The sequence below is a fragment of the Pelodiscus sinensis genome, chromosome 4, assembly GCF_049634645.1.
Source record: "Pelodiscus sinensis isolate JC-2024 chromosome 4, ASM4963464v1, whole genome shotgun sequence".
NCBI lineage: Eukaryota > Metazoa > Chordata > Testudines > Trionychidae > Pelodiscus > Pelodiscus sinensis.
In genome coordinates this window covers 6,965,805-6,980,433 of record NC_134714.1, presented here as the reverse complement: position 1 = coordinate 6,980,433, position 14,629 = coordinate 6,965,805, and the positions used below count along the sequence as shown (strand labels likewise).

Sequence of the window (14,629 nt, the reverse complement as noted above, 5' to 3'; positions counted from 1 at the left end):
ACACGCGGCACGGGCTAGGTAGTTCGAACTAAAGCCTCTAATTTGGACTACCATTACTCCTCCTGCAATGAGGAGTAATGGTAGTCCGAATTAGGGGCTTTAATTCGAACTACCTAGCCCATGCCGCATGTAGCCGCGGGCAGGGAGTCCGAATTACCGGGCATTTAAAAATGGCGGCGCCCGGGAACATGCAAATAAAGCCCGGGATATTTTAATCCCGGGCTTCATTTGCAAGTTCGAATGACTACATTAGCACCCTAGTTTGAACTAGGGTGGCTCGTGTAGACATACCCATAGATTAGTAAGACTCCTCAGCTGCCCAAGATGTGGCCCCAATTTGGGGTGGTGAGGGGTGTGGACAGAAGTATGTGTGGGGGAAACAGCTCAGCACCCCTACCCTAAAACTGGTTCCAGCACCACTGCCCAGCTCTGTAAGCAGCAGCACAGAACTAAGGGTGGCAGTCCCGTACCAGGGATGTGAAGAGTTAACCAGCGACCCAGCCGAGCTGGAGTGCCCCTGCCTGCAGGATCTCAGTTAGCCAGCCTTTCTTGTGCGCTGCTGCTGACTCTGCCTTCAGAAGTGGGCTCCTAACCAGCAGTTGCCACTCTCTGGGAGGAGGTGTAACAGAACTGCAATACCCCCTATCGTGACCTTGCCACTCATTTTGGGGGCAGGACCCCGCCAATCACAACACCATGAAATCGCAGATTTAAACGCCTGCTAACAGGAAATTTACGATTTAGAAATGCTATGACCGTGAAATTGATCAAAATAGACCGTGAATTTGGTAGGGCCCTACTGATAACAAAACTCTCAGTAAACTACAGGCAGAAAACTCTCACAGTATATGGGCCAAATCCTGCCTTCATTTACATCAGTTCAATCCCTTCAAAACAGATGCATGAATGTAAAGTCTGGTCTACATGACTGCAGGCCGTCGAGTTAGGTCACCTGAATAACGTAACTGAGGTTGATGTACTTAGACACTCTCCCCCATCAACTCCCTTTACTCTTCTTGTTCTGATGGAGTACCAGAGCCCACAGGAAAGCACTTGGCATTTGATTTATCATGTCTAGACTAGACATAATAAATCAATCTCTATTGGATCAAATGCTGCCCATTGATCCTAGCACATAGTGAAGACACGCCCTATTGAAAGGAGAATCTAGGCCACAAATAAGTTGGAAACATTTAGTAACTTTCAATCTCCTCTGTGATAAATATTTAAAGAGGGCACCACAACTTGCCTCGCTAATTAACTGGAAGCAATGAGAAGACATGCCATTGTGAATACATCAACATCTAGAAAGCTTCTCTTAACTTAAGGCACAATTTTAATTGTCAGACCTCTGCTAGATACAGTTCCTCTAGATCAAGCATTCATTCAATAACTGATACAATATGCATTCAAGATTTTGGTGTATATACAGTGTATAAAGAAACGATTTAAAATAATTTCTCTCTGTAACTCGTGTAGAGTAAACTATTTAGAACTATAATGTCAATTGTCTCCAAGCGACCCTTAGGGCTTGTCTACAGTGGCACGTTTTGCCGCCAAAACCTGCCATTTGGTGACAAAACAGTGAAAGTGTACACACTACAATGTGACTTTTGTCAGAAAAAAACAGTTTTGGTGACAAAAAACTTCCACCCCTGCAAGAGACTTTTGTCCTTTCCTCTTTATTGTCGACAAAGTGTGGATTGTGCTGTTTGTTTTGTGCAGAGAACTGGCTTCTGCGAGTGTCCCACAATGCCTGCCCTGATGGCTCTGCTCAGTGTTTTGTCATCTGTGCTGCCCTGCAGGCATGCGTCCCTCCCCTTTCAAAGCTCCGGGAAGTATCTAACAGCTGAGTGAGCTGCTAGATCCTCCGGTGACACAGCACCAGTAACACTGCTGAATTTGCATGGAGCTATGTCTTTTAGTTCAAATAGCTATTCTCCCTCCCTGGGGTTTTCCCCTCTGCTGTACTTACAGAGGTTTTGGAGAAAGGCTGCTGCCTAGACACATGCACCACATTGGTTGGGCCCTTCTCTTGAACTGAAAACTATATCGCGTCCTTTGCAGTGTATCATAGAACCAGAGAATCAAAGAATATTAGATCTGGAAGGAACCTCTAGAGGTCATCAAGTCCCACCCACTGCCCCCATGGTAGGATCAAGCACCACCTACACCATCCCTGACAGGTGTTTGTCTAACTTGCTATTAAAAATCTCCAAGGGTACGTCAATACTGCAACGCTATTTCAGAATACTTGAGAACGCCAGAATAGCTCTCCCATGTCTTCACAGCAAGCCTGTTATTTCAGGCTCTCTATTCCAATGTCCCTGTAAACCTCATTCCACGAGGAGCAAGGGACATTTCAGAATAGTGCTTTATTTCAGAATTTGGTGCTGTGTAGACAGTGCCAAATGACAAAACAAGCTATTTCGAAATATCAAAATAAGATACGCCATTTGTGTAGCTCAAATTGCCTATCTTATTTCGAGTTACGGTGCTGTGTAGACGTACCCCAAGAATGGAGCTTCTACCACCTCCCTAGGCAATTTATTCCACCCCGACAGATGGGAAATTTTTCCTAAAACCTCCCTTGCTGAAATTTAATCCCATTGCTTCTTGTCCTTACGTGTCACCATGCCAGACGGAAGTTCAGTGGCATTATGAACATTGCTATCCATTGTACCACCTTGGCTCCTCTATCAATGCTTTTGCTCCCAGGCAAACTGAATGGTTGCTGCAGTGCTACAAGCATTAGCAGAAACAAAAGATGAATTAGATTTGACAGCCTGTCTCAATTCCCTCTGCATCAACCTTACCGCCGAGAAATGCTGTCGTTTTTACTGCGGCTGCTCCTGGGTTGGAGCAGACAGCACGTTATTTTGTTTTACAGAATGTAGGCTCTCTAGCTGGACACAAGTTGTCTTGAGGTCAGTTTTCCCCCAGAGGGTGGCTTGTATGCTAGTGTAGAGTGCCTGGACTATATGCAGCGATCTATATCGACTTTCACGGCTTATCCTACTCGGCCTGATTCACATGAAGAAAATGGAACTTGGGATGGCTCAGCCAAGCTGCTTTGACCCTGGAAGAGGGCTACTCAACACATGGCCTGCGGTCTGCATGCGGCTCACAACCTATTTGTTTGCGACCTGTGGGGCGGTTTGGGTTTACATGGGGCTCAACACATGGCCCACAGGTGGGATCCTTTGAACACGGCCTCCACTGGGAAAATTCTCCACAACGGCGAGGCGTCTCCCAGGCAGGGTGAGGACTGAAAGACACACGCAGATGGGCTGGCTGGAACAGACGGGTACAGGGTATTGGCATTTCTAGCCCCCAGGGAGGAGGTACCAGGAGCACCGGGGCATTGCTTTGTATTCATGCCCGTCAGTGTGAAAGAAGCTATTTGCATATATTTGCATATATATTTCCATGTCTATGCAACCACACTTAAGTTGCAGCCCTCGGCATCTGCAGTGAGTATCATTGTGGCCCCCGGGGCTTCCAAAATTGAGGCGCCCTGGTCTAGAATATGACAAACGGCTCCTAAAATGACCTGCCTGGAGAATTCTTCATCCAAAGGGAAAACAAAGGAGAGATGCCAGCCCAAAAGGCTTGGGGTCAGGACATGTCACAGCCCTGGTTCCTAGGCGTTGGTGCACGTGCTGTGGGTCGCTTGAAGGCCAGAAGAAAGGAAGAAGCAGCAATGCTACCATTACCACTCAGACCTGTTCCTGGAGCATGCTCGCCCAGGCGGACTCTGTCGTCTCATAGCATTTATCCAGGCACACTTGTTACCTACCAGCCCTGTGCTTTTGGGAGCCAGGGAGTGACATTCATGGAAAACCATTCTTCCCCCCTCCCACCCCTCCCAGCCTTTGCTGGAATCAGACAAAGCAATGAAAAGGCCGGGGAAGACCCACCTACACTGCTTCAGACAAGGGTGATACAATTAAGGAAACACCCCAGCCTCATTTGCATTAAAGATGGAACAGAGGGACATCTCATTAGCATACAGAATGGAGAGCAGCTCTTCCAAGGCAGGAACCGCAGTGAACTATGGGACACCGAAAGCAGAGAAGCACTGCATGATGGGAAATCCCTGCTCCAGATGCTAATGAACCTAGGCCTGCTCACACCCAAATTAGTCATTATTCAGACCAATTCTAGTAACAATCCTATTGACACCTAAAATACTGAAACTGCCTAGTTGCATTGTGAGCTCGTTCAAGGAACATCCCCCATAACCAGGGGTGATCAGTCTCTATTGTCTCTCCTCTTTCTCTTTGAACTATCCCTATAAAACTCCTCTCCTTGCCCCAAGAAAACTGTTCTGATACCTGGACTTAAACTGCATCAGTTCCATTGAGACTTCTTCATCTCCTGTCTGATCGTGCTGGGGGCTCTGCTCTGCTTGTCTCCTGCCCTCTGGACCCCTGGCTACCATCATCATCTGGGAACCCCGATCAGTGTAAGCTCTGTGGAGTGGTGAGGTCTCTCTCTCTCTCTCTCTCTCTCTCTCTCAACTATCTCTCTAAGCATAGCCTCCTGACCCTGCCCTATGTAAACTGTGATATGGTTATTTAATATTGTAATTGTTAGATTTAATATTGTAACTGTTTGATATCTATTCACTACTCAGAAATAAATCACTTTCATTGTTAAGCTGGTTGCTTCTCTCTCTTTCTTTCTCTTTTGCTCACTCTTCCTTAAGGGGCGGTGTTTTGGCTTCCCCATTCGCTCTGCAACAACGCTTCTTGTACCCAAGCAAAAGATCCCTGTAGTGCTCAAAATCCTGTGGGGTTTGCTCATCGTGTGGTTTACCTGTGAATGACTGTGGTGTGAAAGTGGGGATGCGGGTGCTGAACCTGGGGGCTTATGAGGATGGCAGCTTAAAGTGCTGTTTAATCCAGCCCACGGAGTCCAGAGGCACATGAGGGTGCAGTGGGGCATTGCTGTGAACCCAGCCAGCTGAGTCCAGGGACATATGAGGGGGTCAGCTTGTGAGTGCTGAGTACCCAGTCCTCTCAGACGTGCTCTGTTAGTGGGTGTGAGTGTCTGTGTGTGTTGCCAAGGTGGTAAGAACCCCATCCTGAGGAACCTAGTTCCTGCAGGAGAGCTCCAGTGGGAGGGGGAATTGGCAGCAGGGAGAATTCAGCTCCATATGAGAGCCCAAGTAAGCACCAACAGCACACTGATAGAACTGTTAACCTTCCCCCAGTCCCATAAGGGTAACCCTGATAAATGAGCATACCCCAGAGTATTGGGCAAATCTGGTAACACCTTTGTGGGTTTTCTCCAAATTATTCTACCCTCGAAAAAAACCTGACATGCTCCAGCAGACTGAGCCAGGAGGTGGAAAGGAGCAAGGCTAACCCTCTTCCCCCTCAGGCTCAGTCCAGGCGCATTTCAATGACCCCTGACCTGAAAGGACAGCTCCTTTCCAGCAAGACGTTAGCACAGAATGCAGGAGAGATGCTACTCCCGAGAGATGCGACTCTGGCGATATTGCAGGGCGTACAGAGAAATTACATAAAACTGTTCAAAACCGCTTGCTGGCAGGTTACAGCATCACCCAACTTCATCCCCTCGACCTCAGAGCACACAAGAACCCCAAATCAGAGAGAGACAAAACAGGCTGCTTCCTAACACAGAGGTATCGTTCCTTCATTTCCAGGGCAGGCCAGGAACACCAGTTCTCTAGCTTTCTATTCATAGCAAGTCCCATTGGCTTTCCTTACCCCTTGCAGAGCTAGGAGTGTTGGCCGCCAAGGGGGGAGCCCTCTGAGTTCCATTTGGCGGGTCTTAACTAGACCCTCTAAATTGAATTCCAGAAAATGGATCACGACAGCATCAACCTTCCGTTTCGTGAAGACACAGTCTAAGATTTGCCAAACTCTGCGACTCAGCCCATGGGATTAATGGACATGGTGTCGCACCATCATCCAATCCGCTCTGCAAAGGGCAGCCGTGCCTACAGCCGGCAGCAGTCCAGCTTGCAGAGAGAGGATGTAGTTCAAAGGGCCAGCTGGCCTGGGCACGCGAGGCTCTGGCTAAGGGGCTGTTTAATTGCCACGTAAACATTCAGCGTGGGCTCTAGGACCTGTGAGGTGAGGGGGGAGGGTGGGTCCCAAAGCTTGTCCCTGAATGTCTACATCTCAATGAAGCATCCCCGTCGCCTGAGCCCTGCGAGCCTGGTCCAGCTGGCCCAGGCCAGCGGTGGGTGTCCGAGTGCCGTGTAGACACATCCACACAGGGAAGCATGCATCTGCGGGAGGGAGGCCAGTGGTGCGGATCGCAGAGAGCAAGGTAAAACATGGGGGGTGCTAAGGAAAGCAACGATGGCTGCACCAGGGGTCTCGGGCTCAGGTTAATGTCGGTGGCGCTCGGCCCGTTCGCACCAGGGCTGAATCTGGCTCCATGGCATCAGCTCTGAGGTCCTGACCTAGTTCCCAGGGGAGATTTGTGCCCATCCCAGAATGTGGCAGCCATGGGCGGCAGGTGAAGGCACAGCTGGGGAAGGCAGCTGAAGCCCCGACCCTTCTGCCCAAAGCCACACCTCTTCCCCAAGACCATACCCCTTCTCAACCTTCCCCCCAAGCTCTGCCCAACCCCAGCTGGGGGCCAGGGCTACTGTGTGGTGCGGCCCCAGTCTTCCCCAGCCATGGGGAAGCCACACGGCACAGCCCCAGCCTTCCCCGGCCCTGGGGGAACCCTTCCCTCCTCCCTTTCTTCCTTCCTTCCTTCCTTCCCTCCCTCTCCTCCCTACTTTCCTTCCTTCCTTCCTTGTTTCCTTCCCTCCTTCCTCTCATCCCTCCTTCCTTCCTTCCCTGTCTCCCTCCCCCCCTTCCTTCCTTTCTTGTTTCCTTCCCTCCCCCCCTTCCTTCCTTGCTTTCTTCCCTCGCTTCCCTTCTCTCCTTCCTTCCTTCCCTACCTCCGCTCCCTACTTTCCTTCTTTCCTCCCTCCTTTCCTCCCTCCCTCTTCTTGCATTTAATTTTCATCTTGGTTTTATAATTCCCAAGCACACTGGTTATTCTGGGGGGCAGTTCACAGCATTCATTTGCAAGTTATTTTGTCTCTTATTCTCAAATAGCATTGTCTTAGCAAAGAGTTATTTGACAGGCAGCCGATACACACACACACACACACACCGCTGTCGCTACGCCAGCAGAACAAGCCCTTCACAGCAGCACAACTGAAAGTCCTTGGGTGCACACACATCGTGCTGCCAAGACCTCCAGTAACTTCCTGTTGGAAAGGCTTTGCAGCTGCCTCTCCCCAGCTGTCAGAGTCTCTGAAAAAAAGATTTTCAACACCCAGTGTTGCGCAAGGCGTTGCTGCGTGAGAGCCAGGCAGGAGTCGAAGTGGCCGCTTTGCAGGAAGGCCCGTAATGCAATACACAAATCACACCTTTTGCGCTCAGATGATCCCATTGGGCACCAGCGAGCAAACCTCAGATGCTTGTCCAGGTCCAAATCACAACTTCGGATAGCTACCCCAGCGAGCCGTCTTCAGCTACACTTGCATGGTTTGTCAAGTCTAGAAGGCGTATGGCCGCACTGAATCTGTGAGCCTCGGTTCCCAGCACAAACAGACCCACTCACACTCGCAGCTCACACGCCACAGATCCTGCGGCACCAGCTCTAGCCACCGGACTCCATGCCAGGCCTGCTCCTTGGGTCGGAGCTCAGCTGGATAGCACATGCCGTAAGGTCCACGCTGCTTTTCTTAGCACGCGAGCCCAAGTCTGTCTAGAGGAGCTGGGCATCGTACGTTCCAGCTGCGGCACAGACATACCCACTTGGCAGTCAGCCGAAACGCAGGAAAAGAGCAACGAGTCTGCAGTCATTACCCTATTTGCTAACAACATACTAAAACTTTATCGCTCTATCTATCTGTCTTGGTTTCTGTTATTTCCACTCCAACACATCTGATGAAGTGGGTTCTGCCTAGGGAAGCTCATGATGCTATATAGTTTGGCTCGTCTCTAAGGTGCCACAGGACTACTCGTTTTTAAAGTTACAGACTCACGCGGCTCCCCCCTGAGACTTTTTCACAAACTCAAAGAGCCCAGTCTCTAAGCCATTCTCTCTCTACCTGCTGGACCCACTGTGACGAGCTGCCGCATGGAACTATATAAAACACCACATTTAAACAGGTTAGCCCCGCGGATGCTTTGGAGAGCCTGCAGGTTTGTTTGCTGGCTTTTATATCCCTTCCAAAGAAATTCTTCAAATCGTTTTCCTACCTGCTGCTGGAGACATTTATGAGTTGAGTTCTTGCATCTGATCCGTGGGAAACTCCAAGGTAACTTAAAACCGACAGGAGAAAACCCAGGTGTCTTTGCCAAGGCTAAATCACTCAGGACAGATTCCTTGTGCGCTGGGTCTGGAATCTCATCCTTCAGAAAGGCCAGGCCAGCACAGAGGCAGGGTGGCAGGGACAACAGTCCTCAAAGTGCCTTGATCTCGGAGAGGAGGAAAACGTTCATTTCCATGTCTTCTTCTGGTGAAGCCTCAGCGACTGTATTAGTCACTGGGAATGATTGTGTTTTGCTAGAAGCCGACCTGCCCCTTTTTTTTGACTAGCTTCCAACTTCTCCCGGCATGTTCTTACCTGCTTACAAGAATCAAGCCCTGCCTGGAAAACCTGCCAGAGAACCGAGCCAACTCCAAAGGGCACCCGTGCTGGGCTTATTTTGCTGGTTAGCCAACTGGTATTTATGGAAAGGAAACAAAAATTAAAACCGATCTCGGAAGGAGCAGCGTGGTGTGAACTCGCCCACCAAGGCCTCCTGTTGGTTAATAACTTAGCTTCTTCCAAGCCAATCAAAAGATACATCCCTGTCAAGCTGGCACTTGCTTCCCCCAAGAGGAAAGAAGCATTGGAGAAGGAATGTGGTCTGCTTAATAGGTGCAGTCAACACCGCAGAGGAAAATGACGACAGAGGTGAAATCACATTTCCTTTCTGTCGAATACCAAGCGACCGAGTATTTAACATCACTGTTTCCGAGATCAAGCAGCAAAGCAGTCCTGCTAAGAACGCACGTGGCCACTAATTGCCACCACATTAAACGATCAAAATACAGAGTCTCTGAATGGAAGTTGCTGACATGCTCTGAAGGGTGGATTTCTCCCGGCACCTTACAGTGTAGGAGGAGATGCCTTTGAAAAACGACTCCATGCTGGCCCGGCGAACCGGGATTGGGGATGTCAGGTTATTTCATTTGATGTAAAGATAAGAACGAAGGCAAGGAGGCCCGGGAGGCTGTTTAGGAAGGGATCAGTGGTCCCAGAAGTTAAGATCTTGGCTAAGGGCAATCTTTCCCAGGCTGGCTAGGCCAAAGCAGAGGCAATTCACACTGGCCAGCACGACAAATGAAACTTGGCTGCCAGGGTGTGTGATGCAGCCACAGAACATCTGACTCTGCTACACCACCCAGCTCAGTGCCCAGCTGGCAGCCTGTTGAAATCAGCATAAGACAGCCTATTGACCGCAGTGGGTAGAGAGCTTGGATGGCTGATCCTTTGGCTCAAATGTATTTAAGGGCTGTGTTTGTGCCAAGGGTTCAAACCCCAGCCATGAGTAAAATGAGACGTATTATTATTGTAGTACCTGGGGCTAGGTCTACACCAGTGTTTCTCAACTAGTGGTACGAGTACCCTTGAGAGAAGTCTGGGGGGCACGTCAACACAACTGAATCTTGGAGAAAACTGAATTTTTGTTGTAAGTTTTACAGCGCTTGATTATTTTTGTACTTTTTACACCCAAAAATTTCATTGCCCACCCAGCTACGATAAAGTTGTTTAAACAAATGTGTTGCAATAGCAGAAAAAAACCTGTGTCTGAAAACTGTAGGTACTGGGGGTACTTAAATTTTTTTTGGGGGGGGGGGGAAGGAGGTACTTTGTAAAAAAAAGGTTGAGAAACACTGGTTTACACTACAGAGTTTTTGTGCAAAAACTTGCAGAACGTTCACACCTCAAGCACGTTTTTGCACAAGTAAAACGAAAGAACAGAGGGGTTTTTGCAGTGTAGGTATTCCTCCTTCTACAAGGAATAACTCCTTTTTGTGCAAGAGCTCTTGAGCAAAAAGGTGTGTGTGGATGGAGAACAGGGATTTTTTGCGCAAAAAGATGCAATCGAAAAAATCCCAGGTTCCCTGGTGGCCATTCTGTAAATAGCCATCAGAGTTTCCTTTCGAGAGAGCGGCCATGCAGTCTGGCTGCTCTCTCTCGCAACAGCACATCGCTTTTCCGATGTGCTTTTGCAGTGTGGACGCGCTCTTGTGCAAGACGTTTTGGCCGAAGATCTCTTCCGCTACAAGCTTCTTGTGCAAGAAGCCTGCAGTGTAGCCATAGCCTGGGGTCCCAGCCTGCACCCCGGTTGTGTTAGGTGCTGTACAAACACTGAACGAGATGAGTAGCCCTGCCCCAAACTCTTTCAGTTCGCCCACAAAGGTATGGCGCAGCGGTGGACAACCTAAGCCCCTCCTCCATTACAGTGGGCTGCAAGATTGTTGTAACCAAGGCGGTTGCCTGGGATAGTTTGCTAGCGGCACTTAGGCACCTCAAATTTGCGGGGTGAGCCGACTGAACAACACGGTGATTGGCTGTGTGTGCAATCCGCATGCCCCTCCCTTCACGTGCTCTTGCTTTGTCTGCCTGTCACTGTAGTAATACCATTGGGGGGAAAAACCCACGTGGACAGAAACCAGTGGAATCGGGCAACCCTGCACATGGGCCACAGTACAGAAAAAGTCTCATGGGCCACACACAGCACCCCAGTGGCCCTAGGGCCGTAGGCTGCCCACCACAAACCCGTGGCACTTGAGCTGTGATACAAGCAGGTTTGGGAGCCTGCCCTGCAGCTGCGCTACCTCCGGCAGGTCGTTGTTCTCAGTGGTCAAACCGTTTTGGGTTTGAAACACGTCTTTGGCAGTTCCCTATGGGATCCGTGTGGTCTCCCTGCCTAGCCCCCTGGCTCTCCAGCTAGGGGAGTTCTTATTTCCTCCACTGCCGGAGCTCCTCCCGCATTGTGCTGCAGAACAGGACCTGGGGATTACAGTGGATGAGAAGCTGGATATGAGTCAACAGGGCACCCTTGTCGTCAAGAGGGCTAATGGCATATTAGGGTGCATTAGGAGGAGCATTGCCAGCAGATCCAGAGATGTCATTATTCCCCTTTATTTGGCTCTGGTGAGGCCACATCTGGAATATTGTGTCCAGTTCTGGGGCCCCCACTATAGAAAGGATGTGGACACATCGGAGAGGGTCCAGCGGAGGGCAACCAAAATGATTAGGGGGCTGGAGCGCATGGCCTATGAGAAGAGACTGAGGGAGTTGGATTTCTTTAGTCTGCAGAAGAGAAGGGTGAGGGGGGATTTGAAAGCAGCCTTCAACTGCCTGAAGGGAGGTTCCAAAGAGGATGGAGAGAGGCTGTTCTCAGTGGTGGAAGATGGCAGAACAAGGAGCAATGGTCTCAAGTTTCAGTGGGGGAGGCTTAGGTTGGATATTAGGAAAAACTATTTCCCTAGGAGGGTGGGGAAGCACTGGGATGGGTCCCCTAGGGAGGGGGTGGAATCTTCACCCCTAGAGGTGTTTAAATCTTGGCTTGACAAAGCTCTGGGGGATTGGTCCTGCTTTGGGCAGGGGGTTGGACTTGACTCCTGAGGTCTCTTCCAGCCCTGGGATTCTAGTGTGCTCCTGAGACAGAATAGCTGCCACCTTTCCACTCCTGCCTCTTCAGCCTGGGAAGCACGGTAGGGGCCACCGGAGAGCAGAGCACCGTAGTGCATAGGGGTGTTCTTATGTAACAGGGTGTGCATTCCCTGCACTGGGCTAGAATGGGTTAAAACCCTGTGGGTGGAGGAAGTCCCGCCCTGCCGGCCAGACTGGGCATGCTCCAAGGGCTGGGGGAGTATAAAAGGGAGCAGCTCAGCTCAGTCTTGGCTGGGTGCTGGGGAGGAAGGACCTGCTAAGGGTGCACCAGCGGTAACCCAGCCAGAGACCCATACGACAGGAGCCGGAGAGCCAGGAGACAGCACTGAGCCTCCAGAGCTGGTGGAGCCTCCGAGAGAGACTCGTGCTGCAGAGCCTGAAGACCCGAAAACCACATAGATCAACCCCCTACTGAGGCTGCTGCCCCAACCGCTTAGATTATGGCCACTAGGCTGTGCTGCCCTGAATCCAAGAGCTGCACTACTGACTCTGGCCACTAGGCAGTGCTGCCCTGCACCCAAGGGCTACACTGCTGACTCTGGCCACTAGGCTGTGCTGCCCTGAACCAAGGGCTACACTGTTGACTCTGGCCACTAGGCTGTGCTGCCCTGCACCCAAGGGCTACACTGCTGACTCTGGCCACTAGGCTGTGCTGCCCTGAACCCAAGGGCTACACTGCTGACTCTGGCCACTAGGCTGTGCTGCCCTGAACCCAAGGGCTACACTGCTGACTGGCCACTAGGCTGTGCTGCCCTGAACCGAAGAGCTACACTACTGACTCTGGCCACTAGGCTGTGCTGCCCTGAACCCAAGAGCTGCACTACTGACTTCTTGCTGCCTCGGGGTAAGGGCCTGACTCAGGTCACGGATGGGCCAATAGCAGTGCAAGTGTTGTCTACACACCCGTATGGCCTCTCTCTCTCGAGACAGGGCAGGCAGACACTGAGGCACGCCGTTTATAGTAAGATTAGTACATCCCCACATCTGGCGGGGCAAGACTGACTTGCATGTGGGATGGCCATCCCAGGGAGGGGTGGGAATTGGGGAGGGCAGGGCTGGGGCTGTCCAGACCCCTCACAGCCACCCTGCGCTGCTCATAGGCTCGGGCTGCATTTCAGACCCAGGGCAAAGGTCGAACGACCAGCCCTCAGTGAGACACCCCCTCCAGCTGGCAAAACTGGCAAATCGCCCCAAGCAGGGGGAGAGTTACTCATTCTCCCCGCCATCAAAGGGCGATTTTCCCAAGTTAGCGTCTGATCCTGCAGAGAGCTCCGGGGCGAGGTGCCCTACGCACATTGCCGCTTTTGCTCGTGACCCAACAAACATAACATGAAGGGCAGCCAAGTGGCCAGCTCTCAGCACCCTCCAGACGGTGCCACGCTGTCCCTGCCCTGCCGGCCGTCAGAGCCTCCCGGAGCGCACCACTCAGCACTCCGGCGGCGATTGAAAGGGCCCAGGGCTCTGATGGAGTGCCACTAACACAGGGAATGCAGTAAGCATCAGTAGAGGGCATCCAGAGTATTTAAAGGGATACTCCCCAGCAATATTCCCTCTAATTTTGTCCATCTGCGTGCAGAATAAATTTTGTTGTGTGCACTGAGGCATGTGTGAATGTGCACCACCACTAGACACACATGCTGCCAGCTGTGGGTGCCTGCTAATCAGCTGAGTGGCCCCTGAATCTCTCCTGGGTGGCTGCTCCCCAGGTCCTATTCACGACAGCACCCACACAGAGCTCTCGTAACTTAAACAAGTCTCCATCTGGGTATTGCCTGATGGCGCCGGAACAGAGCTCCCTGCAAAGCCATGGTCCCAGCCATATCTACAAGAGATTTGGGCTAATCCTCCCTTGCACCAGCCAGTTTCGCCAGTGGAATCAGCGTTTTCTTCTGGCAGAAATAAGACCAGCAATTTTCACTTTAAAAGACCAAAGACCTTCTCATGCCTGGTGGCAAGTATCAGAGGGGTAGCCGTGTTAGTCTGGATCTGAATACACAATGAGAAGTCCTGTGGCACCTTATAGATTAACACAATGGTTCCCAGTCTTTTTGATACTTGGGGCCAGTAAACCCATTCACAAGTTTTTGGAGGACCGGTAACATGTATTTGCATATTTGCATACTCATTATGCAAATGATAAATATGCAAATAAATTGTGTTGCTGGCCCTCCCTGTCTGGCGGGTTGTTCCGCTCCTTCTCCGGCCCCAATCCCGGCCGCTTTATCGGCCAGCACCAGCTCCCCCGGCTGCATCCAGCGCTGGGCATTCTGTGTCGATGCGCACAGTGCCCAGTGGGTTGTTCCGCCCTCCCCGGCCCTAATCCCGTCTGCTTTATTGGTTGGTGCTGGATCCGGCGCCGGGTGTTCTGCATCAGTGCACTGGCACCCAGCTGTCTCCCTGGGTCCTACTGCCCACCGGATCTAGTCCCGCCGCCCAGGAGCACACCTGGCAGAGACACCGCAGTGTGGGGTGCTGCTACCCCATTACACAAATTAATAGGCTCATGCACGATACTTTTTCTAAGGACTGGTATTTTTTTCCGAAGGACCAATACTGGGTTGCGGACCACTCTTTGAGAAATGCTGAACTAACAGATCTAGCATGAGCATGAGTTTTTGTGGGCAAAGACCCCTTGCATCTGACGAAGCGGAAAATTCAGAGATAGAATTGCTAAATATTTTGCCTTTTGCAGTTTTGGGGAACATGATTTCTTTTCACTGCCCTGCTGCTTACAGGATCCAGGCTTGGGGTCAAATTAAACCCCAGGGCTCCTGAGCCTGCAAAAGATCTCATCCACACCTCACTCGTCTCCTCTGAATCAATGGGATTGCTCCTGGGGATAAATTTCCTCCCTGGCTGTCGTAGCTGAAGGATCAGTGCCTTGCGTAAAGAACCCCACAGCAGGATAGC

General features: G+C 51.0%; 1 protein-coding gene across 3 annotated transcripts in view; it reads right to left on the bottom strand.

Annotated features, from left to right (window-relative positions):
* The window catches only part of FRMD6 (FERM domain containing 6), a 204,091-nt gene that overhangs the window by 146,749 nt on the left and 42,713 nt on the right, over positions 1–14,629 (bottom strand). Inside the window, exon 1 of one of the 3 annotated variants that reach the window (XM_075926188.1) lies at positions 8,247–8,689. The exons of the other annotated variants lie outside the window; for them this stretch is intronic. The gene's annotated coding sequence lies outside the window, so the exon portion shown is untranslated. Of the gene's footprint in view, positions 1–8,246; positions 8,690–14,629 lie in introns of those variants that run through there. 3 annotated transcript variants of the gene reach the window in all.